Below are 22433 nucleotides of genomic sequence, written 5' to 3' on the forward strand. Positions count from 1 at the left end.
GTGTTTCAGTATAGCCCGGATGAGGTGATGCTGATTGTGCTTGCCGCAGTGAAGTCAAACTGCCTGTTCATGCAGACTGTGTGGTGGTTTCACCCTGATGGGCAGCTAAGCTCCACCACGACTGCTCCTTCACTCCTCCTGCTCGAAGGGGGAGGGAAGAAAATAATGATTGGGGAAAAAAAAGCTCACAGGTTAAGATAAGGATAGTTTAATTAAAGGGAAAAGAAAGAGGAGGGGAAAAAAACAAGCAAAAGGCTGCACAGAAGCAAGGAGAGAACAATTCTCTACTTCCCATCAGCAAGCAATGTTTGGCCACACCTTGGGCCTCAATACGCCCGGTGGCTGTTTGGGAGGACAGATGTCTTCATAACAAGACCCTCCCCCACTTCCCCTTCCCCAGCTTTTATTGCTGAATATGTTGTGATATGGTATGGAATATCCCTTTGGTTGGTTTAGGTCAGCTGCCCTGGTGGTGTCTCTTCCCCACCTCTTGCTCCCACCCCCAGATGGCTCTGGGGGTGTGTGGAGAGGGTCTTGGTGCTGTGCCAGCACGGCTCAGCAGCGGGCAGAGCAGTGGTGTGATGTGATCGCTGCTCCAGCCACCGGTGCAGAGCACGGCACTACACGGGCTGCTGGGGAGGAAGTTAATTCTGTCAGCCACTCCCAGTACAGGCTGTGGTGTTTGAAAAGTTTATTGAGAGAGCTGGGCTGAGGGTAATTCTCTTTGCCTACTGCATGCTGAAGGGACAGCTTAGGAAGAGGGCAGACTTGAGGAATGTTATCTTTATTTGTGTGTCTTCCATCCTACTGATGTGTTGCACGCACTTGATTTAAGCGAAGAGCCCTTCTGTGAGCATGTTTTCTGCCTGGTGAATAGCAATAGGCATGGCTTACCCGGGCTCGTGACTGGGCTGGGAAGCAGTTTGAGGTTATAAATCTGCGGGGTGAATAAATAAAATGTAAGTGAGCATCGCCGTAATGGTTTGGACAGAAGGTTCTAGCTGTAGTCTGTCTCTAACAGTGACCCACGGCGGATGCTTACGCAGAATGTGAGAACAGGGCAGACGTAGAGTGGTGCTTCCCACCTCCATACCCTGGCAACTTCTGGGGTTTAGAGCCTTCTTGGACAAGAGGCTGTTTTGTTGCCTTGGTGCTTAACAGTCGCTGCCGAGCGTGCCTTCTGTGAGGATGTCCCCATGGGGGTTTGGACCCATTTACGCTCTGACAGTCTGGCAGCCTACTGCATGTGGCTGAGTTGGTAGGTCTCAGGCCGCTCTGCTGGGTGTAGCTTGGGAATTGCTGCGTTGTAGGAAGCTTCTGCTTGGCAGCTTGTACCCTGACCACGGGAAGTCGGTGAGTGCTGAGCCTTAGGAGAGCCACGTCTGAGGCAGGTGACTGCCATTCCTCTGAACAGCAGGTCTGGGCCAGCGGACACGATATTAACTCTCTTCCCACTAGAAAGAGAATATTATCTTTATGAATGCAATTAACAAAGCTCTGTAAAGGGGGCTGGGAGGGCGGGGGAGGCTGGTGGATTTAGTGCCCAGCCTGAAGATAAGGCCCAGCTCAGAAATAGAGCCTGCCCTCCCGCAGTGAGACGCAGAGAGTAACCTCGGAGATGCGTGACTAGCAAAGGCAGGCAATATTTGTGGAGTGCGAGGAGGGCACCTCTAAAATGAGTAGGGACCTGACCTCTAACATACAGAAGCTGTTCTATTATCTGAATTAGCTTTTAATCCTGCACTGTCACATACCCAGATATTGCAAACTTGATGGTCTGCAAAAATCTGATCAGGCTCTCTCTGTGTAACCCATAAAAGATAAATAGTGGCCATGGAATGCGGCGCAAGAATGAGAAACTGTTAAATTTCATTGCTCTTTAACTATCTCTTTATCAGTCATAAATTTAAGATCCTTAAAAACGGAATAGTCTAGCCTGTCCTTCCAAAGATGAGGTCAAAGCTATTGTCTGTTGGTTTCTAGGTGTCTTCCTAAGCAGTAACTGTTCTTGCCAGCCTTTTTAAATGATTGGAATCCCTATCAGATTTGCTTTATCTCAGCTACAGTTTCCTTTCAGGCATGGTCACCTTATTCTACTTTCTTAATCCTACTCAAATCATATCTGTCCTTTGTCTTCCAGTATTGTTTTCTTCCTTTATTTGGAGCAGTGTTCGAATGGTTTTTGCTCGCTTTTTTGCTTTCTAGCCCCAGAATATGAAGCAAATAACGGATGTGAGCTGCTCTTTCATCTCATCTGTATCTGTCTTCTCTTTCAAACAGAAGAGTAGTGGAATTAGGTGTACCTGGTGGTAGTCTAGGTGCAGATGGAACTGGAAATTATCTGCTGAAGTTTATAAGGGAAACAGCTTTCAGTTTTTAGTGTGTTTTTGTGGTGTTTTTTTTTTGTTCTGTTTTGTTTGTTATGACCTACTAGGGAAACCAGTGAAAAATGGGACAACTCCTATGAAGGAAATAACAAATGAATAATTTGCTTCTAACAGCACTTAATTTAGTAAGAATTGAAAATGATGCCATGTATCAGTAGTAAGGTTTAGTTTTATTATTGTTTTGATACTTGCAGTAAGGTCTTGTGCTGCTCTGTGCCCTCACTGTATCAGTAGCTTGGTCGCTGGTAGCCTTCCCTCGTACAGTTGTCTCTAGTAGTGCTGCAATATTCTCCTGTAACTTTACCACTTGTGGACCTTAAATCCAAATATGATAGCTGTATTTTGAAACAATTTCATTTTGCTTGTGTTGGACATAACTTGTCATTTAATCTGTTTTTATGGTTTTTGTCCCGACTTCTATTATTAACAGCATCTCTGTAACGTGCTTCTGTGATACTGTGCAGTGTCCTGCTGAGAGCACGGACTACAAATAACATTTGGTAGGGAACTTGCTGTCAGTTTCTGGGGCCAGTTACTTCGTCATTGATGGGGCAGGGTGCAGATTAAAACTGGTTGTTTTTTTTCCTAGCGGTTCACTGGTTGCAAGAGGGTTTGAGAGTTAAGAACGTGGGTTCTGTTCTACATTTTTGTCTTGATCTTTTTTTTTATGACTTTGAACAAGGTACTTAGCTTCTGAACAGGGTACTTAGATTCTAGATACCTTTAGGTTATGACTAAAACTCCATGAAGTTTAAGAAGCTAAACACCTCTATAAGTGGAAACACTGCAGCATTCACTTCACTCTTGGAGTGAATATGGGTTTTGATTAACCACGTGGGACTGGCTCAGATGGAAGCAGTCTGCTAAGCTCCTGTGGAAGAAGTCTCACCAGTTTATATTAGAGAGAACATGTTTTGTTTGTACATTGCTGCAGGATCATGGTGCTGGCTGGATTCTTAAATAATTTAATGCCATGAGCACTTTGAGTACAACAGGGATAATATGTACAGAACTTCAGAGCAGTGCCTAGGATGTTTAACTGATGCTAGTAGCATACCTTAAGTCTCGTGTGAAATAAACAAGAATCAGTACAGCCATCTTTATTTTTTATTTTTTAATTCTAGCACAAGGAATTTCTGAAGTTGTCATAGTCAAGTTATTTAATTGCTTGGATGTTTTGTGAATAGTCTCGCCTTTTCCTAAACCTTGAATCTTTCCTATTTAATTTCCAGTTAATCAAAACCTAATCTCTCAACTTCTTGGTTCTTCAGGCTTGCTTTCTTTTCTTTTTTTCTTTTTTTTTTTTTTTTTTACCAACAAAAGAAACTTTTTTTCCCTTTCTGCTTTTGTAATCTCCTAAGGCTGTGCAGCATATGCATCATGAGCCTTCGTCTTGGAGCCAGTGACTCCCAGCCTGATGGTTTTTGCTGAAACCTTTGAAACAAATCAATGTGGAATGGGGATGGAGAAAAGCAGGAGCTGGGGGGAGAGAATAAACGCGATTAAGCGAAGACATCTCATTACTACTCTAGAAAGGGAGGATTATAACTTATAAAATAGGAGGATCTCATTTAGGGGCCATGTATGCCTGTGTTATCAGGACAGAGGGAGAGCAAATAGAATAAATGAAATTAATACTTTGAAAAGAAGCATTACGCGGATTTCAGAATTGAACTAATATGATTTGTGCAAAGCCCTGAAGTTCTTATCTCCCCATTTAAAACCCCTCGGATAATGGCTTTGTCAGAGTTATTGACCAAGAGTCGTCGTCTTCCTTACCACTTTGAAAGAATGAATTCAGAAATGGGGTGATGGTAGGACAAACTTTGCACCAGAATTAGCTGTTTCAGACAAGACTGAAGGGCATTACTTGCTGTGCGAAACCAGCCTGGACACAACTCCTAAATTGCTGGGAAAGCCGTTCGCCAGCGGTTGATGACAAATGGTTCACCATTCCCAGTGCTCCCGGGAATTTGGTGACTTCTATAAATTTACAAATAAATAACATGCTCTGCTCGCTGGGCGGCAGCCCCTGCTTTCTGGTGGCTCCAGCTCTGCACCGTTGTGGTTAGTAGGCCTGGGATGTGAGTGTGGGAGGAAATCCTCACAGGAGGAAGGGTTTGTCCTGTTGCTCCAGCGGCTGGTGATAAGTGGTCATAGGCTGCTGGGTTCTTTTCGAATGATTTGTTGGCCAGAAATGAGCTGTGTGCTCTTCGGAGCCCTCCTGAATCAGCGAGAGAGGAAGGGCGTGTGTTGAGCAGGAGCGACTTTGATCAGGACAGTGGGTTTTGATATCGGTGTGGTCTGGTGCGTGTGGGATTCTGAACTCTTGAGCTTTCCACGTTGAGTGCATTGGATGCTTATACCCTTGTTTTAGTGTACATAGCGTATATGTTTAATGCATACCAGTTAAAAATGCCTGTTGCCATTTTAACTGTTATGTTTTCTTCTCCAATTCAAAGAATGTGGAGGTAAAATTGGTGAAAGCTTAATAGCCTGTACGTTGCTTGCTATAAAGTGGTGGTAGTAGGGGAGCGATCAGCTGGAATAGTGTGGGTTGGGGGGGGCGTTGGCCCCCAGGAGGGAAAGGAATAAGTCAATGCCCATTTCTGGAAAGTTTTTGTTAGGTTTCAAGGTCACTGATGAAGTTTCAGGCCAACTTTATGCTTTTTGCCCAGTGTTGTCAACCAGTATCAGCTGCAGAGAGATGCAGCTGAACTGGGACTGAAGATGGCTTTAAACATGGTGCTGAACACGATTTAGTTTTGTTAAGGCTTTCATTTACTTTGTGGTAAGCTGGGGATCAGCTTCATCCTCGCTGATTAACCCGCAGGTAAACATCCCTGGATTAGGCTGGGCTTTTGTTGCGCGTAATCTCTTCCCATTGTGACAACAAGCTGCAGCGGCCAACTGAGGCCCAGGAGCAGCGGGGTGTTTGTGACAGCGTGGGGACAGCAGTGAGGCGAGGCTGCGTTTTTAAGGTCAGGCCTCTATCACCAACACTTGGCCTTGGTTTGTGTACTTTTTTTTCCCCTCCCTGGGTATATGAACTGATGTAGTGAAAGCCCCAGGTACCGCCCCTGTGAGTTTTGCCTTAGGTTTGGATGCTGCTCACCTCAGGGCAGTTTTGTGGTCTGTTTGCTTTGCAGTTAAAATGTAGCACATTGAGCTAAAACCCTTCTATTTTAAGAGTTGCAAGTCTGTATGTAGGAAATAGTTGGTTCTTGGGGGAGACTTTGCTAACACGGATGTTGGGTTTTAGTCTTGAGTTGTTCTTTCTGTAAAAGGTTCTTGACTGAAACTTTTTTTTTTTGTGGGTGAAGCAGAAAACACTGAATTAAGTCAGGAAATAATAGTGCAAAATGAGGAAAAAGTCCAGTTATTTGTCTTCACATTTGATTTTTTTCAGGGATGTTATCACTTGTGATTAGCAACAAGTACCTACGTGTGTTTATTACAGGAATGACACTTTCTTCAGATCCGTGTTTATATTTTGTTTGGAAAATGACTGGTGCATTTAGCTACTAGAACACAAATTTGTACGTGTAATTTGGGTACTGCCAGTGGTAGGAGCGGCACCTCCTAGTGGTTTGGCTGTTTGCGGAGCACTCACATACCCTTAGTGCGTGCACAACCAGCTAGGAAATCTGCCTGGGTTAGCATGAGTGGTGGTGGCTTTGGCTAGAAGTTGCAATGTGGTTGTTTCCGATTGCTTTCACTAACTGAATAAAACTGCCTTTTAAAGATGTTGACATACATGGAAGGATGTAGATTTTTTTTTTTTTTTTTTTTGATTTAAGCCTTAGTGATTTATTACAAAAAAGGCCCTGTCATTGTCTCTTAACGTGTATATTGAAAAACCAGGGCACGTGTACGTGTGACACTCCCAGATGGTTTCTCTCTGTGAAGAACTACGTGTTGAGCAGAGCTGGCTGAAGGTATGGCACCTCTGGAAGGGGCTCCTGCTGGCAAAAGCCGATCCCACTAGGCAGTAACTGCTGCTAGCTGAGAGCTTGTGGCACACAAAACTTCAGCAACAAATGTGTGCCTTGAACAGCTGAAGTGTTTGAACAGATCTTAGGAAATTCAGATCTTAACCTGTAGTGTCATAACTGGTGTTTATTTTTAAATAGCCTTAATTTTTTAAAATTGCTTTTTAAAATTCTTTCTGGGTCAGGACTTGATAATTAACAGATGTGCAGTATTCCTTTGCCTTTACCAAAGGCTGCCTCAGCCTCTGATGAGCTGTCTGCTGTGAGGCGCGTGGTCGAGCACGGTCTCTTTGGTGTTGGTGCTTCTAATTAGCAGGCGGTGTGTCACCGAGTGCCAACGGGCTATCCGAAGAGTCAGACAGCCCTTAGTTCTGAGTCTCCTGTCTTTATTTTTATATTTTAGACTATTTTTTGACCTGAAAAAGTCTATTTAGTAGCAGCATTAATAAGGTTATGCGTTCCGTTTCTGTGCGTTTTTAATGCTTGATATGGAGACCTCCTGCTGCATACGAGGCAGAGTCAGAACACTTGGAAGCAGTCTGCTTTTCTTCCCCTGGTGAGGACTCTGGGCTGGGTTTTGTAGCTCCATGTGTTGTTTTCTGTGTTGCAAGCTATTGATAGGGGAATTAAATAGCTGGATTGCGAGTAGCTTCAGATCTTGTTCCTTCTATTCCTCTCAGTCTCGCTGTCTTTTTTTTTTTCTTTTATTTTCTGCACTTTCCTTTGAGGAATGCATGTTAATCAGCAGAGTCTTGAAAGTTAGTGGCCTGTTAATCTATATAGCCTCTGGACAGAACATCCCTCGTTCTCCTCCACGGTTGGGTTCTTCTCTGGCTGCTGTCTTCTGTAGCAGAAGTGGGTGCGCTTCTGCAGTGAAAGAATTAATTCTTTTTATGAAACCATTAAATGTTTAAGGAATCCCTATAGAAAGTAATCTTGCAGTATTAGATGGTGGACTTCGGAAAGGTTTGCGTTAAATTTAAACTTGGCATGACAAGGATCTACATGTGTGTAACCTCCAGCAAGCTACTAACTTTTGGCCTCTGAAGCACCAGTGAGGTCTAAGTTTAACTAAGACAATTGTGCAGAATGTTTAATAAAACCAACCAGGATTTTAAAAGAGTAAATTCTTTCTCCATCTTCTCTTGAGGAAAGGCAAAGGTGTTATCTGGCTGGGGGTAAGATGCTGCATCTGTACTCCTTATTTTCCCTGCTACTGCTGCTATGATTTGTCAGACATTTATAGCATTTTTTTTGAACAACTTCCAATTTTTGCAGCTAGTCTTTTATCTCCCGACTCTGAAGGTTAATTTGTGTTTGGAGAGTTTTTGCAGATTTCAGCAGCTGATGGTCGTTTGTGAGCTTCTCATTTTTGTAGTCTCTTGGGCTAAGGGACGTTATCACAAGGTTGGCCTCTTTTTAAATCCTACAGCTGCAACAAATTGAAGTTGTCTGTGGTGCTGCCTAATTCCCCTGTCTCGGCTTCAATTCTCTTTTCCCCATGTTTCACTTCCTTTTGTCTACAAAGTTCATATATTCCACAGAAACTTCTTCCAGATTAATTCCTTCTAGTTATGGGTTACAGTAAAGCCATTCTGTTGTTTAAGAAGCAAAAGATAGGATTAGTCTTCCTTTTTCCCTATCTACAACTAGATATTACATTTGATAGTGCATGGGGGTGTTTCAGTAGCCTTTCCTTCTGTACGAGCCAGCACGGCTTGTGGTATAAGATTGTTGTAGGTGTAAAGTACAAAATACAGTTCCCACAAGCTTGGTTAAACTTTTTATTTTTGGATTATCATTTTGTTTTTCTGTTTTATGTATTTGGGAGCGTGCATCTCACTTGTTACTTGGTTATAACTTTCCAGCGTTCATTGTATTCTATCTACAAAATGACAGTGTTTGAATCCTGAATCAATGAGCCTTAGAAACAAGCTTGAAAATATCCTTGAGATGTTTGAGAATGAAAGTGTTATTAAAAAGAGAGCAAGATTACAAATTTAAAGGGCTAATATAATAGCTAGGAAATAAGTTTGCACTGAATGGAAATCAGATTGGTCTTGCACTCGGATGATGGGGATGTGAGGTAGGTGACCGCTTGCCGGATGTCATTTCTGTCACATTCCCTAAATGCCATGAAAACTAGCTTTGATGCTTCTGCTGCCTTGCTTTGGAGCCTTGATGTACATGTCTTGAAGTGAGCCTCGCTGGCAACAGAGGGGGTGGTAAGGAAGTTGCTTGTACCTGAGATGGGAAGAGGCTTCTGCACCAGGATGCTGAGAGAGAAATGGTGCAGGGTTCTTTCTGGATCCTGAGGGGCTAATAAAACAGCTCTTTCAATGAGATAGAATAAAAAGAGTACAGATAGCAAGTAAATCTGACACCCCTTCATGTGCTGGGAGCCCTGCTTTACACAGCATGGACCCTCTAGATTTTCCCATGGCATGCTGCACAGATCCCATCTGTGGAGAGGTTCCTCTTTTTCTGTCAGTCAAGCTATTATATTTTTATAATATAACTGTATTACATTCTTGTAATACGGCTGTTTAAGAAGCAACTATTCATAAAGGATGTTCACATGAGAGCTTCTTGCTGCGCTTTTAGATAAAGGTGCCATAACTGCCGGTCCCGAGGGCGAGCTGCCCGCAGACTCCTGGGTTGTGCTGAGCTGGGCGATTTTATCCTGCAGCACAGCACAGGCCCGAAGGCCATGCTGCATGAGCAACACCGCACGGCACTGTGCCTGCGCGGGTTCGGTCTCTACCTCCTCAATACGCAGTGGTCTCCTGGTCAGGATCACCGCCTTCCGCGCCTTGACCCACAGGCAGTTAAGCTGCAGGTTATATACCTAAGCTGTTCAGCTAGTAGGTTTCCTGACCGCCTGGACGTTACTGTGTGTAACGCCCATCTGCGCACAGCACAGCCCACGTGGGGTGTTCCAGCGGGTTCCCATACAGCAGCTGCTCGTGCTGGTGTGTGGGCTTCTCGAGCCCTGAATGCCAGGCCCAGCAGACCAGTTGTGCCCTGTTCAGGATCACAGCTCCTCGAATCAAATGTCTCCGACAAGGCTCCCATGACAAATAGCCTTCCTGGATTGTACTAGGAGACGAAGCTGAGAGTACATGGTATGAGGGGGAAAAGCAAAGTAAGCACTGAGGTTATTTCTTTATTTGTCATCTTCAAAGAAAGTTACAGCAAGCTGATACGAAGAGCAAATTTCACTGAGGCTTTTCCCAGTTCAATTATACCCTGTGCTACTGCTGGACATCCTACAACATGCTTCTGTTCGCTGATGAAGTTTATTTCAATTCTTGTGTGCTTCCCTCTCCCTCCCTGTCTCTCTCTGCCTTTTTAGTTTCCCGAAGCTGCAGGACGGTTTGCTCCAGCTGCCGCTCTCGGTGGTGGCGTTATCAGCCACGTGTGCGGAGGGTGAGATTGCAAGCGCCACTGTTCTCCGCGATTCTAAGTACCAGACAATGTTTTACACGGCGTCCCATTCTCTAGCTGGCTGGTTGGACATGATGTTGGTACCTTATCTTCACGCTGACACACACTGGACATTAATAGAAATACATTGCTGAGGCACATGTGTGGAATTTCAAGCAGCCTTTCTAGCTGTGCTTTAGATAGTCTATTGTGTGCTTAACCTCTTGGAAGAGGTTTTGATGAGAAATGCATTATGTTAACTCTTGGGCAGCTGGCTGGACTCTCTTAGAGTTTCTTATTACAGTCAGCATAATATCTTCCTAATTGCACAGTGCTGATGTATTTTGGAGTTTCAGCGGTTTTAAACCTATCTTTCCATGAGCAGCATTCCCACTTCCTAATGCAAACGCATAGAGAAGAAATAGCTATGCATATTGCACGGGGGGAGGGGGTGGGGAATAAATGCTTCAGAGGGGAGCGAGCTGCCAGCAGCCTTGTTTAACTTTGTCTGAAGTCTGTCTCTGTATTATTTTTGGCTCCGATTGCCTTACATCAACTAAAAACATGACCTGGACGCAACTTCTGCTATTTGCCAGGAATTCCTTCTGCTTTTGGAGCACCTCAGAATTTTTATTGCTTCCTTTGTACTATATATGTACACTTTCTTGCTTGTTTGTTATGGCCATCTGCAATTATCTGTATTATTTATGAGTGCTGAGTAAAACTTGACGGAGAGTAGCTTCTTGAAAGGGACTGTACTAGGGGAGAGGAAATGAGCTTATGATTTTCTCTTTGATTTTTAGACAATGAAAATAGAACACCTGCAAGCTTATGAGGGAGAGAAGGAATTAGAGAATTAACTGGCTTTCTTCCTGTCTGCATGTTGCATTGGGGGGTTGGAGCCTTTTTAGCCTTGAAGACTTTGTGATAATGGGCAAACTTGAAGGATGATGCTGTATGAGTTGAGAGTAAAAATTGATCAAACAGACAGATAGAGCAGGGCTATGTATAATTACTGTCCAAAAGAAAAAAGCTCCATGGTTTAATACCTGCTCAAATAGCACTTTATGGTAAGGATACATTTGTTAAATAACCACTGCTCTTGTAGTTAGGAACGAGAGCTTGCCGTGTATATTCGCTGTATCTTCAGTCTAATGCTTTTGCCATGGAAAATGTCGTTCACTTTCTAGCAGATAACTTCAAGCCCCTTTCTTTTCCTAAACACACGGGCTCATATCTCTTCTCTCTCCTTTTCCCTTCTGTCCAACCTCTGAGCAGAATGGATTTGTTTCTTGGTGTTCATCTTGCTATAGCTGTAATTTGGCACTGTCAAACTGAAACCAGCTCCCCTCTCTATTTTCTGAACTTCCAATACACAAACAGTTCCCTAGAAAAGCTGTTCTCTTCCCTGTTGAGGACCTGAACAATCACTCATTTTTCTGTTTTCCTATGATATGCTCTCCCATTTCAACAGCTAGATGTGGGAAAGGGGAATTGGGAACACTTTTTTGTTTTAAACAACAAAACCATATAGTTGCAATTGAACTTTAATATTTCCTAAATCCTCTTCCCTGATTTTTTTCAGGGCAAAATATATTTTTTTTTTCAGGTACAAAACTTGAAAAAGTGTGAGAGCCTCAAGCTGCAAAGCAAACTGATTGATTTTTTTAAAGATAATGAATGTCATTCCAGCCTATAGTTTTCTATCATTTAAAAGTTTGCCCTCCTCACCCTGCATGCCATTTCCTGTTCAAGGCTCTGCATTTGTAGTGTAATTTTCCTAAGTTTTGTGCTACTGAAGGTTATCATAGAGTTCTGTTAAAACCCTACTTCCCTGTGATTTCCTGTTGTAGGGTGACCTGTAAGAGGTGGTGCCCAGCGTTCCCATAAGAACGTGATCTGGTTCCTTCACTGGTAACAGAAGTGAAGCATATCAGCACCTCTTACTCTGCCTGTGTAACTAACTACCAGGCTCTCAGGTCACCGTGGCCTTGTGCCAGGTGATGCAGAAGGTCTAAGTGCAGCCTTGAAGTTGTTAACAGCAACTTGCATTTTCTTTTCTTTAGAATAGCTTAGAAGTAGTTTGCCGAGTTTTATGCATCTGGGGTAAAAATGAGAGTTTTCACTGTAATTAATCTAGAGTGTCAGTTTGTGCTCAAATTAAGTGAGGACCATTAGCTGTTCTCATGCTCCAGTAATGTCATTCTGCTGTAGCAGGCTTATTTTCTAAGGTTAATAAGGAATGTGTTAAGGTGTCTGGAGGGAAAGGAGCTCTAATGGCCCTAGCTATCGTTCTCTTGTAAGGTGGGGCTTGTGTAGTTGGTAAATACCTTGCTGCCTCAGGCCTTTCACACGCTGGTTGCTCCCTTGGGAAAGAAAGCAGTTCAGGAGGTACCTTGGGTGTTCTTCAGATGCGACTGAAGCAGTTGGACAGAAGACATTTTCTCCTGCATAGTCTCACTAGCATGAATTTTAACCCCTCTTAATTTCAGTGTTTTGATGTCAAATATCTCAGGGGTAGGTAATGGTAGATGACGCTTTTCTGACTATGTGTGCGTGCAGAGTTGTGCCTTTTGTTGTTTGCGCGTGTTTAGCAGTTAGATCTGTTTTCTGCACATCAAATGCATCTTACTGGGCATTCTTAAACTGCAGTGAAAATTCACATCTTTGTCTAGAACAAAACCAAAGCCTTCCATATAATTAAACTAATCTGATATTGTTGCTCGCTGGCCAGCAGATGTTGCTGTTGAGCTGGGTTAGGCTTCACTGTAGAGTTCAGCAAGTCATTTGCCTATTTTAAGAGTTAAAATGCACACTGATTTGGACCGAAATTTCATGCTTGATAATTCCAGTCATCTACTGGCAAATCAATATACTGGTGCGTCATGTATGCTTGTGTGTATGTAAAGAAACGGCATTAGAATGTCTTTTTTGACCTGCATTTTTAAATTTCATTATTGACTCTGAATTCTTAGGAAACTTCACTTTCAGTGAAGCAGTTTTGATTTTTTTTTTTTTTTTTTTTTTGTGGGTGGGGGGTTTGTTGGCCATTCAAGTGAGTCTTTAAGGTGTGTTGCTGCAAGTGGAGTCTAATAATCCGAGCAGCAGATCCTCATTAATACCCCTTTGACTCTAGGATCTGGGAAAAAATCTATTCCCTACCTCATGGAGAATCTGGGAGATGAATTACATATACTGTTTGGGGTCAAAACCACTGCTCAGCCTGGGCTGCTCTGTGTATTCATCTTGCAGACTGGTCTGCTGCTCACTTCTTTGGGATGGGATTCTAGATGTAGTTCTCCTATTTTGTGACCGGCGATTTTTAATAAACATTTTGGTTGCGTGCCAGTGCTGCTACCTAAGCTGAGCTCGTACGTGTTTTTCCTGCTGAGAGCAGTTTGGAAGCATCGAGTATTTCCAGAAGGTGGCAGTGAAGGGACACCCATGAAGACTGCCAGGAGTGGACCAGGAACTGCTGAGCTCTCAGATTGCTTGCATACCAATGAAACGTCTCAAAGTTTTTACTTATTTGTTTTCATTCTGACTCTAGCTTCTCCTGGAATTACTGTAATATTTTTCAGAATGAGTTTACCCTGTGCATTTGCAGTCCATTGGTTTCTGTAGAAATAGATCGTTTAGAACTGCGAGGCCACTGCACGCTGGCATAATTTACAAATTGGAGATCTGTGTTGAATGAACCTGCTTCTGTCTTCTCACATGCTTGCTGGGGCTCGCTGTCATGCCCAAATGCACGGGGTCTGGCAGCTCGCGCGGCTGCCCTGTGTTCAGGCTGCGGAGGAAAAGGGCAAGGTTGTTGTCAGGACAGCGCAGGTTTCCTCACAAGTGATGTGGGATGTCCTTAGCCACCTCAGATTTGTCTTTAGTCCCCGGGTCCCTGGCTGGTTTCCATTAATACTTTCCAGAGGGGGAGGTAACTACTGCAGACTGCAAGTTGGGGTTTGGAAGTGGTAGGAGGACAGCAGCAGATGCTGTCCTGATCTTGTCTCATGCTAGGTATCAAGGCGCCTCTATTCCTCAGATCCTCTTCAAGATTTGCTGTTTTGATATTATCTGTGAAACTTGGTCTGTAAAGAAAGAAAAAAAGAAAAGGAAAAGAAATTGACTACAATAGCTGTGTCCCTTTGGCTGTCTGCACTCAGACTATGCAGGCTGTCTAAGAAGGCCAATAGCAAGAAGACACCTGAGTTTAAGCAGAAGTTAAACATGTACGTGCTGTGCTGTTGTAAAAGCAGGATCTCAGGTTGGTCTTCACTGATATTGCAGGTTTCTGACTGACTTGAGTGGTTCGGAGTTTAAGACGTAAAGATGATCTAGCTGGCCGTGGACAAAGTGAATTACTGCGCTGGGGCAGAATCTTCTCTTGAGCAAGAAGTTGGTGGCTGGCTTGAATCCCTGCAGATTTTTAGGGAGGAGATTTGTATCTTTTCATCTGTTTTCAAGACGGAGAAACAAGAGTTATAAAAACCACTTAAAGGTTCAGTTAAGATTTATTCTGGCTGCATAACTGCCTCCTATAATAACTTTAATATGCATCATCCTGAAACTCCTAATTGGCCTCAGTGTTGGCAGGGCTTTCAGACCCCGCAGAATCTCCAACGTTCATCAGCTTTTAGGAAGAACTGTAGCCAGAGAAGCACAAAAGATGAAATGGCTGCCTTATAAATTCTGACTGACCTTGAGAGTCCTTGCTTTAACAAGCCAGGAGGACACTGTGGAGAGCCATCTCGAGAGAGCAGCGACGGGAGGGCGTGTGGGAGCGCCCCTGGTAAGGTGAGAGGAGAGGCTGGGGGAGGCCTCGTGCACTCGGTGAGAGAAGGTGGCTGTGTTTTGGGTCAGATACCTTCTTATCCCAATGTTTTTGTTGTTGACTGGAGTCTATTGGCTATGGAAGACCTGTGGGTTGAGTTAATTTGACCCATCCGAGCCGGTGCCTTCACTTGGGAAGTGACCCCAGACAGTTTTCCCTCACTAGTTAGTGACTGGCTGGTCCTTGGGTGGGCTCTCACCAGACAGACCAGAGACTGGGTGACTGGGCAGGCTGAAATGTTCTCCAGCTCTCCTCCGTTCCCCTCCATGCCTGGGTGGATGGTGGCAGCCTGCTGCGTGGTGTATCGCTGCTGTGAATGACACAGGGCTGTCATTCTCGCGCTCCCGGGCTGTCAGTTGGGCACCTTTTGCAGACCCCGAATTCCCTTTAAAACAAAACATTTGGCTTAGTTTATTTTATCCATTAAGTAATTTAACTGCTAATGCATAATTATCTACAGCAGTGACACTCGTCTATGCTTTAATTATCACAGAGCCGCACAATTCCCCCTCCCCCCTGCCTGGAAGTTGTCACTTGTGCAGGGTGGTTTTGCAGAGATAAGTGTGTAATAACGTGGCGGTGCTTTGGGTCTCTCACAATACTCAGGCAGTCGCTGATTGCTAAATGTAGGCAATAGAGAAGAGGAGGATTTTGGTCTCTGTCTTCTATTAGTGGCTCTTACTGATGTGGAGCGAGACATTGGGAAGGAATAAGCTTATAAAAACTTCGTAATACAGGCTTGAAGATGAAGATGTGAGCAAGTGCTGATTGAAGGCATTACGCTTAAAGGTGTTCAGAAAATTTGGAAGCACAAGTATTTGTTTTTCTTCGGAAGAAATTTAAGAAATGAGGTGACCATGATCTTGGGCAGCAGCCGAGGAGCCCTGGCTGTGTTTGAGAGAGTTTCTTTGTATTTCGCGTTTTCTTTTTTCTTTTAGCCTTCAAGCTTTACTTCCAGCTCTGTTTTCTGTAAACACCCTCTCTGAGTGCAGAAGAGCCCGGCAGAAGTCTTTGATGCCGTCCCTCATAATGAGGAAATGCAGCTGAGCTACAGGTTGTTTACTCCTGGGTTGGGAGAGGATACATACTTGAGTGAAAGACCTGCTTTTTCTTAACACCTCACTCCCTTGCCTGTTAAGGAGTGATTTTGTTGGTAGAGAGGACGTGGTCAGTCCTGTCTGAATAAAGGGCAAGTGGGCAGCATGACAGCTGTGTCCCTGGAAGGTAAAGGTCTGTGTGGGAACAAAATGTTCTTTGAGATTTCTAAAAACCTTGCAAAATCTGAATGAAGAAGAAGATGGAGGGGACTTATAATTGCACTTGTCTAGTTCCACAAAGCTAAGAGAAGTGGGTCGTAGACACCTCATTTAGCTTGCAAGGATGCACTGAGGCTTGTGAATGAAGAAAACCTGGAGCATGTGTCACAGAGGTAGCAAACTGTGAGAAGGACCTGATAGAAACGAGGACAGTATGAGGAAGCAAGGTCTGTTTATTATCTTTTAATAGATGGAAATGAGGCCATTTATTGGTGTTATCTGCTGACAGAGACGTTCTGCCAACTACCTTTGTTTGGAGCGCTGACCAGGGCGTGTAATACGTAATTGTGTTCCAGTTTCCATCCTGACGGTTCTTAGGACTGAAATTACTCTTTCATATACAATAGCATTGAAATCTTTTCCTGTATTGTTACGATGAAAGTCAATTTCTGGTTGCTGACTGGCAGGAATGAGGAGGGGAGGACTTTACAGCTTGTGTTACAACAAACGTCCTCGGTCACCATGTATCTGCTGCACTTCGCTGGCAGCAGTTGCACCTGTTAAAGCAAGATTTCTTTGGCCTAGATGTATGTCATATATTTTCTTTGGCCCAAGGACATTGTCTTAAGTGTGCCACTTGAAGACTTCACAGCTTGCTGATTTCTAAATCTTTCCATCAATGATATGCTTGTTTTCTGTGCTATTTATCACCACAGTGCTTTATGTACTTTCCAGATAAAGGAGGCTGGCGTGCAGTGGTCAGTTTGGCTTTCTTCCTCTCAGGAAAGGACGTTATAATAAGAATCGTATTTTTTGCAGGAGGTTATATACTCACCCTTTGGTAATGTAGTCTCTCAAAACTTTCTTTCCAGGCACCTAAACACCATTGCCTAACTTCCAAATGTCTCTCCTGTAAATACTACTAGTTGAAATGCCTTTCACATCTGGCAGTGGCTGTTCACATTTTAAAGGTGGCAGAACAAATCCCAGAACAGGTGCTTTGGCTTTTGGTTTTGTTTAAAGCATGCTGGAAAACCTCCCTGTACAGGCATGGAGGTAAATACTGCCTTAGTGACTTTTTGGACTCATCTTGTGAAAATCACTTGTCAGGTTTAAAGTTTCATCAGCCTTTGTTAGTAGTTTCTTTGGAGCTGCATTCATATTGAAGAGCTGTAATATACTTTCCAAATAGGAATGAGATGAGATGTCTCTTTTAAAAGTACTAGTTCATGCAAAGATAAAAAGAAAAATGAGGAGACAAGGAGGGCTACGTAACGGAGGTGATAGATAGAGCTCATTGCCTCACTTCTCTGTTCTGGCATGAGTGGGAAAACATGGGGAGAGCATTTCTTACCCACGTGGCTGGTTGGCCAACTTCGGGGGGAGCACCTGGGGAAAGCATTCATAAATGATTCAGATGGGTCATGTGTGCTTGTTGGGTAAAAGCAATAATAAAGCATACCTTGTGAAAGAAAAGTGGGGTAAGGGGGCGAATGGCACTTCCCGGCTCTGCGTGCCTATGCGATGTTTTTGCCTGCTGTATGTTGGCGGGTGTGGAGAGAAAGGATCCCCAGCCTGGCAAGTCAGCTGCCAGTGTGGCTGATGATTAATTGCCCTTTTTAAATTGCAATTATGTCAGTCATGGAACCCGTGAATATTAATTCCTGATTTGCTGCTTGAAAAATGGAACAATGATGAGCCGGCTCCATTTTCCTGATGTCTCCAAAGTGGGCTAGGTGCTACAGCCAGGAGTTAGTACTGAAAAGGAGCGGTGCTGTGACTCTTTGCGTTGTGTTCTCACTTACCTCTTCTTGTTCCGTGTTTCTCTTCCTTTCCTCAGAATCCTCTCGGTGCTTACAGCAAATTTTCTGTACTGACGTTAGTAGGCGGTGGGCTGGCACCTAGAGCGAGCTAGTCACTGCAGGCAGCGCTGGTTACCTGGACGTGGTGCATGGCTTGCCACCATTCACTGCTGCTTCCCGAGTCCCTTCGAGACTTCGGAGTGAAACAGGGATTGCTTTCTTGCTGCTCCAGCTCTTTCTCTTCATCCCAGATGTGTGTAACCTTTCGTTCCGTTTTACTTAAATCTTTTGAAGTAATTTTCTGGTTGTGCCAACTTGGAAGGATATTAACAGGCGAGCATCACTACGCTGTGACTGTTTTCCTTTCAGTAATCTGCACAAATGCATGGTTGATGAAAATACTTTTCTTCTATGGTTTGGGTCTCAGTTATCAGTCATGATCATGTCTCGTATTTTCTGCATGAACCAGGACAAATTATTGCTTGTGCTTTAGTTTCCTTGGAACAGTAGTTACCTCAAGAAGTGTTGTTGTGATGTGTTGATATTCATTGAGATCTTTAAAGGTGAACAGATTGCTCTTTGTTTTTTGTTTTAAACAAAGCAAATTGCCCCCCCCCCCTCTCCCCCCCCAACCCTTAGAACATTCTGCTTGTTTAGATCTTGGTGCTTTGCAGGGTTTTAAAACTTCTTTGAATTTCTTTCAAAGCTTTTCCAAGCCTTCAGTTATAAATGACTTCAAATGCCTACATATTTCATTGTTTGCTTCTCGGGTTGGTATCTGCTGCCTTATCAAATTGACCTTTGATGTGTAAGAAACATAATTATATGGTGGAAGTTGCAGAAATTCAGCCTTTACTATTTGTTCTTTTAGTTGTCCATTTTGCGTGGCAGGTAAAAGTTGGCTGCTTCCTGAAAAATTTTCAGAATGGGGCTGTGGACTAAAGAGCTGAAAGAGTGTGTGTAAATGGCAGGTTATTACTTGGTGTTGCTGGAAAAAGAGACTATTACTTGGTGAATGCTCTCATTTTTACCTTTTTCATTTTTTTTTTTAAGCTGAAGTGGTGTGGTACTCACTTTCACATCTCAATGTTCTGCGTATAAGAGAGAAGGCCTTGCAGGAGACCCATGCAATTTGTATTAAGGAAGATCATTAGTTTGTTAATTTTGATCATTGTTTAGTGCTTAGCTTCATAAACCGCTATCGTTATAGTTCAGTTTAGACATCCCTCACTCCAGGTACTGTCCTGCTGCATTAAAGGCACTGAGTGATTGCCCCTACAGAAGCAAAGGACTGGACTTGAAGGCTGCTGGAGGCCACTTTTAGGTCTGTGTTCGAAGAAAAATAGCTGCAGCAGGGAATAGGTTAAAAAATAAAAATGTTTTCAGTTTTTGCTTAGCGTTGCCCTTTCCTGGAGGAAAAGCATGTAGCAGACACTTAGTTGATTGCAGTAAAGACTTCTTACCAGCCTGAAAAGGCATCGAGGGCAGCCCTAGGACTGCAGGTTCAGCGCTGCGTTCTGACTTCTCTGCTTTCCGCGCTTTTCAGCTCTCTAATTCAATGGTAAACTGCTCGTTTTCATTGGGCCCTTTCATTTTGGAAAGCTCCAAGCAGTCTTGTGTCGCTACTGTTGCCCTTTCGGGTGAAAATGAAGCATTTCATTTTACAAAACAAGGATGTTGGGTAGAGGGCTGTTTAACAACCAAGTTAGTTTTTGTCACTGGTTCTCGTGGGTGTTACTTTTATCCTCCTTCTCATTCTTCCTGTTTCCTTGGTGCACTTTATCTTGATTCTCTGGTGGAGGAGCTACTTTGTCTAGCGCTTAATTTAGGGCCCCTAAGCATGACTGTCAGATGAAGAAGTGGTTGCTTTTACTACAGCTCTGCAGAGATACCAGAACTGCCAAACAGCCCTGGCTCCTCAAAATGTTGTTTTATTTGTAAGGAGAACGCACTTAAAAGTCTGCAAAAGGCAAAGTTTTCAGTTGCGCCTGGCTAATACAAAAGTTTCCACTGTGTGATAGGACTGGAGCAATCAAATGCTGCAGCCTTTATTTCTCTTGGAGCAGCGTCTGTTTTACCCAAAAATGCTTTGAAAACTTTGCGCTGTCCTTAGGAACCGAGCTTCAGTGTCACACCACTTGCCCTTAGGATAACATTTCCTAGCTAAGTGGGTACTCTAAACACTGAAATAAGCATTAAAATAGTTTTGAAATAGATTTTTTTTTAAACTTATTTTAGTCAGATTTGTTTCTGTAGTTCTCCTTACCAGCACACGTTACAAGCTCTCCTTACAGGGTGGAATGCTCGCTGTTGTAGGTGTCAGCCCGACAGACGAGCACGTAGCCCGTGTCACAAAAGTGTAAGGTGTGTTCACTCATTCTACTGACACAAGGTGCAAATACCAGCTCTTCCTCAAAAGTGCCAAGGGAACATCGTGTTTAAAGACCATGCAGGCTCACAGGTGATCTCTGGCTTTAAAAACACGTTTAATTATCTGGCAAAGAGGGAGCGGTGTGATGCTCCAGTGCTTTACATTGAAAAGGAGTTGAAGCGTACGTGGCCGGGAGCTGCAGGTTCCCATCAGAAAGTACAGGCGTTTTGGAACAAAATGCACTGACTGTCACTGGTAATTTTGATTGTTAGGGACAATAAATTTGCTTGTTAGGGACTGCAGGTAAAAACTAAAATTTGAAACGGCTCTTTTTGTTGTACAAAATAAAGAAATGACCAACTTGTATTGTGACTTAGGGAACAACCAGTGTTGGGGAATACTTGGCAGGAGAAGGGAACCTGCTTTTGTGTGTGTTTTTTGTGTGTGGGTGGTTTTTATCTTTTTTTTTTTTCCTTTTTCCAACGTGATGTTAATAGACCTTGTCCTTTTTACTTGGCAATTCCAGAGCTTGTGAGTTCAAGGTAAGCTCTGCTTCCTCTGGGGCTGTGGTCTGAAAGGGATCCTGCTCTCACTGCTCAAGCACTGTGACCAGCAGCAGGAGGAGGCTGGGGGCAGAGGAAGACGACTTTGGCTGCTGCCCGTCTCTCATTTCTGTCAATGCAAAGAGCTTTAGAGACAAGTAATATTTTGCAATTGAGTTTCTCTTTTAAAGACACTCTGATGCTAATGTTGATTTAATAAGGTTCTCTCATTCTCTCTCCTTGCTTAATTTGAAACGTCTAATTTTGTGCTTCACAGTTCTGAACACAGAATTAGCAAGGGAAGAAGAGCCAGAGGCAGGGGGAGCAGAGTGCCACACCAGAAGTTGCCAGGGGAGATTGATTCAATAGAGTGAAAAGGTGCAAAAGGTTATATGACCACAGTTCAGAACAACGTGACGGTGGTACTAATGAGAAGGAAAGCTTGATCCTTTAAAATGTTTTAAGGTCTCTGTAGGTACATAACCAACACTAAATGGAAAATGGAGCACTGGAGCATTGGCTCTTTGAATTGGCTTTTCTTTTAATTTTATATATGTGTAATATATATGTTACACGACAGGAAAGAGAATATTATGAGATAAATACGCTTTTAAAGGTTTTTATTTTAAAGGTTGTTTTGATAAGTGTGGCATTCACTTTCAAAAATGCTGAGAGGTTATGACAGATAGTGAATGTGGTCTTGCTATTTTATTTTGTCTGCACCTGGCTGTTTTTTCCTGCTTTAGCTTTATGCTAGTGGAAAAAGATATTGTTAGCCTCGGACATTTAATTCCTTTGTTGATCTGGGGTTAAATTTAAACTCTTCAGTGACACAGCGCAAAAAGATTATCTAAAATATTGTACAAACAATAGTAGTAATGCAAGTTTTTTCCTTTGCTTCCTGCTTTGTTTGTGTACCTTTCCTCTACCTGTTAGGAAACCACTCCTTCAGCTGGGTGACAGCTCTTCTAACGACCGAGTGGACAGTGGAAATGAGTACAAGTTGTGCTCAGCTTCGTTTGATGAAAAGCTGCCAACATGTTTCATTGAAAACCTCATTAAATCACAATTAAATCTATAGGAAAAAATAGGCCGTCACAGTGAACACTTGATTGATGAGATATATGGTTTTCAGTAAATCGGCTCCTTGCTGTTGGAGCTCGCTGAAAGCTGCAGTGAAGTCTCACCACAGAATTCCCAAAAATCTGTCCAGAGCGCTGTGGGAGATGATCGCTGCCTGTGTTTCTCCAGTCCCACGGCCTTGGTTTGGTACAAGTCTCCCTTTTTTCTCTCAAACTCTACCCCTCTGCCCACCCTCACTGTACTTTGGCAATAGGAGCTGAACTTTGCTGAATTGAGTGTCGGACTGGGCAGAGTTACCCCAAACACCTGTCTGGGGACTGCACTTGACCAAGCAGCCTGCATATAGAGTGAAGTTGTAGGGCCAGCTCTTAGCAGAGAGCCTAAAAAAATCCCTGAACCCACCTTGAAAGGTAGGTTTCTTTTTCCTTTCCTTTCAGTGCCTTCAGTGACAAGTCTCCAGCAATATTTGTCAAATCACTTAGCAGTCTGGTTGTTTCTAGTCTACTGCACCGGTCAACTTATTTGATCAATAAATCAATCAACGGGTTCTTAAAATTACTTTCATTGACTTTGGAGGTGTAGTGTACAAAAGGAGCTCACAAAATAAATGATTGTATGTGCTCCAACTGTAATTAGAGAGCAAACAGTGTGGAGATATGTTTGTAAATAGTATCTAGTACAATAAATACAGCAATCTGTCTTTAGGGTTCTGCGATACTCTGAGCTGGATTGACTCTTTCAATTTG

The 22433-nt window shown here is 43.3% G+C and overlaps 1 protein-coding gene across 1 annotated transcript in view; it reads left to right on the forward strand.

The window, feature by feature from the left end:
* The window catches only part of CHCHD6 (coiled-coil-helix-coiled-coil-helix domain containing 6), a 110820-nt gene that overhangs the window by 5437 nt on the left and 82950 nt on the right, over nucleotides 1-22433 (forward strand). The gene's annotated exons all lie outside the window — the stretch shown is intronic.

Source organism: Cygnus olor, chromosome 10, assembly GCF_009769625.2.
Source record: "Cygnus olor isolate bCygOlo1 chromosome 10, bCygOlo1.pri.v2, whole genome shotgun sequence".
NCBI lineage: Eukaryota > Metazoa > Chordata > Aves > Anseriformes > Anatidae > Cygnus > Cygnus olor.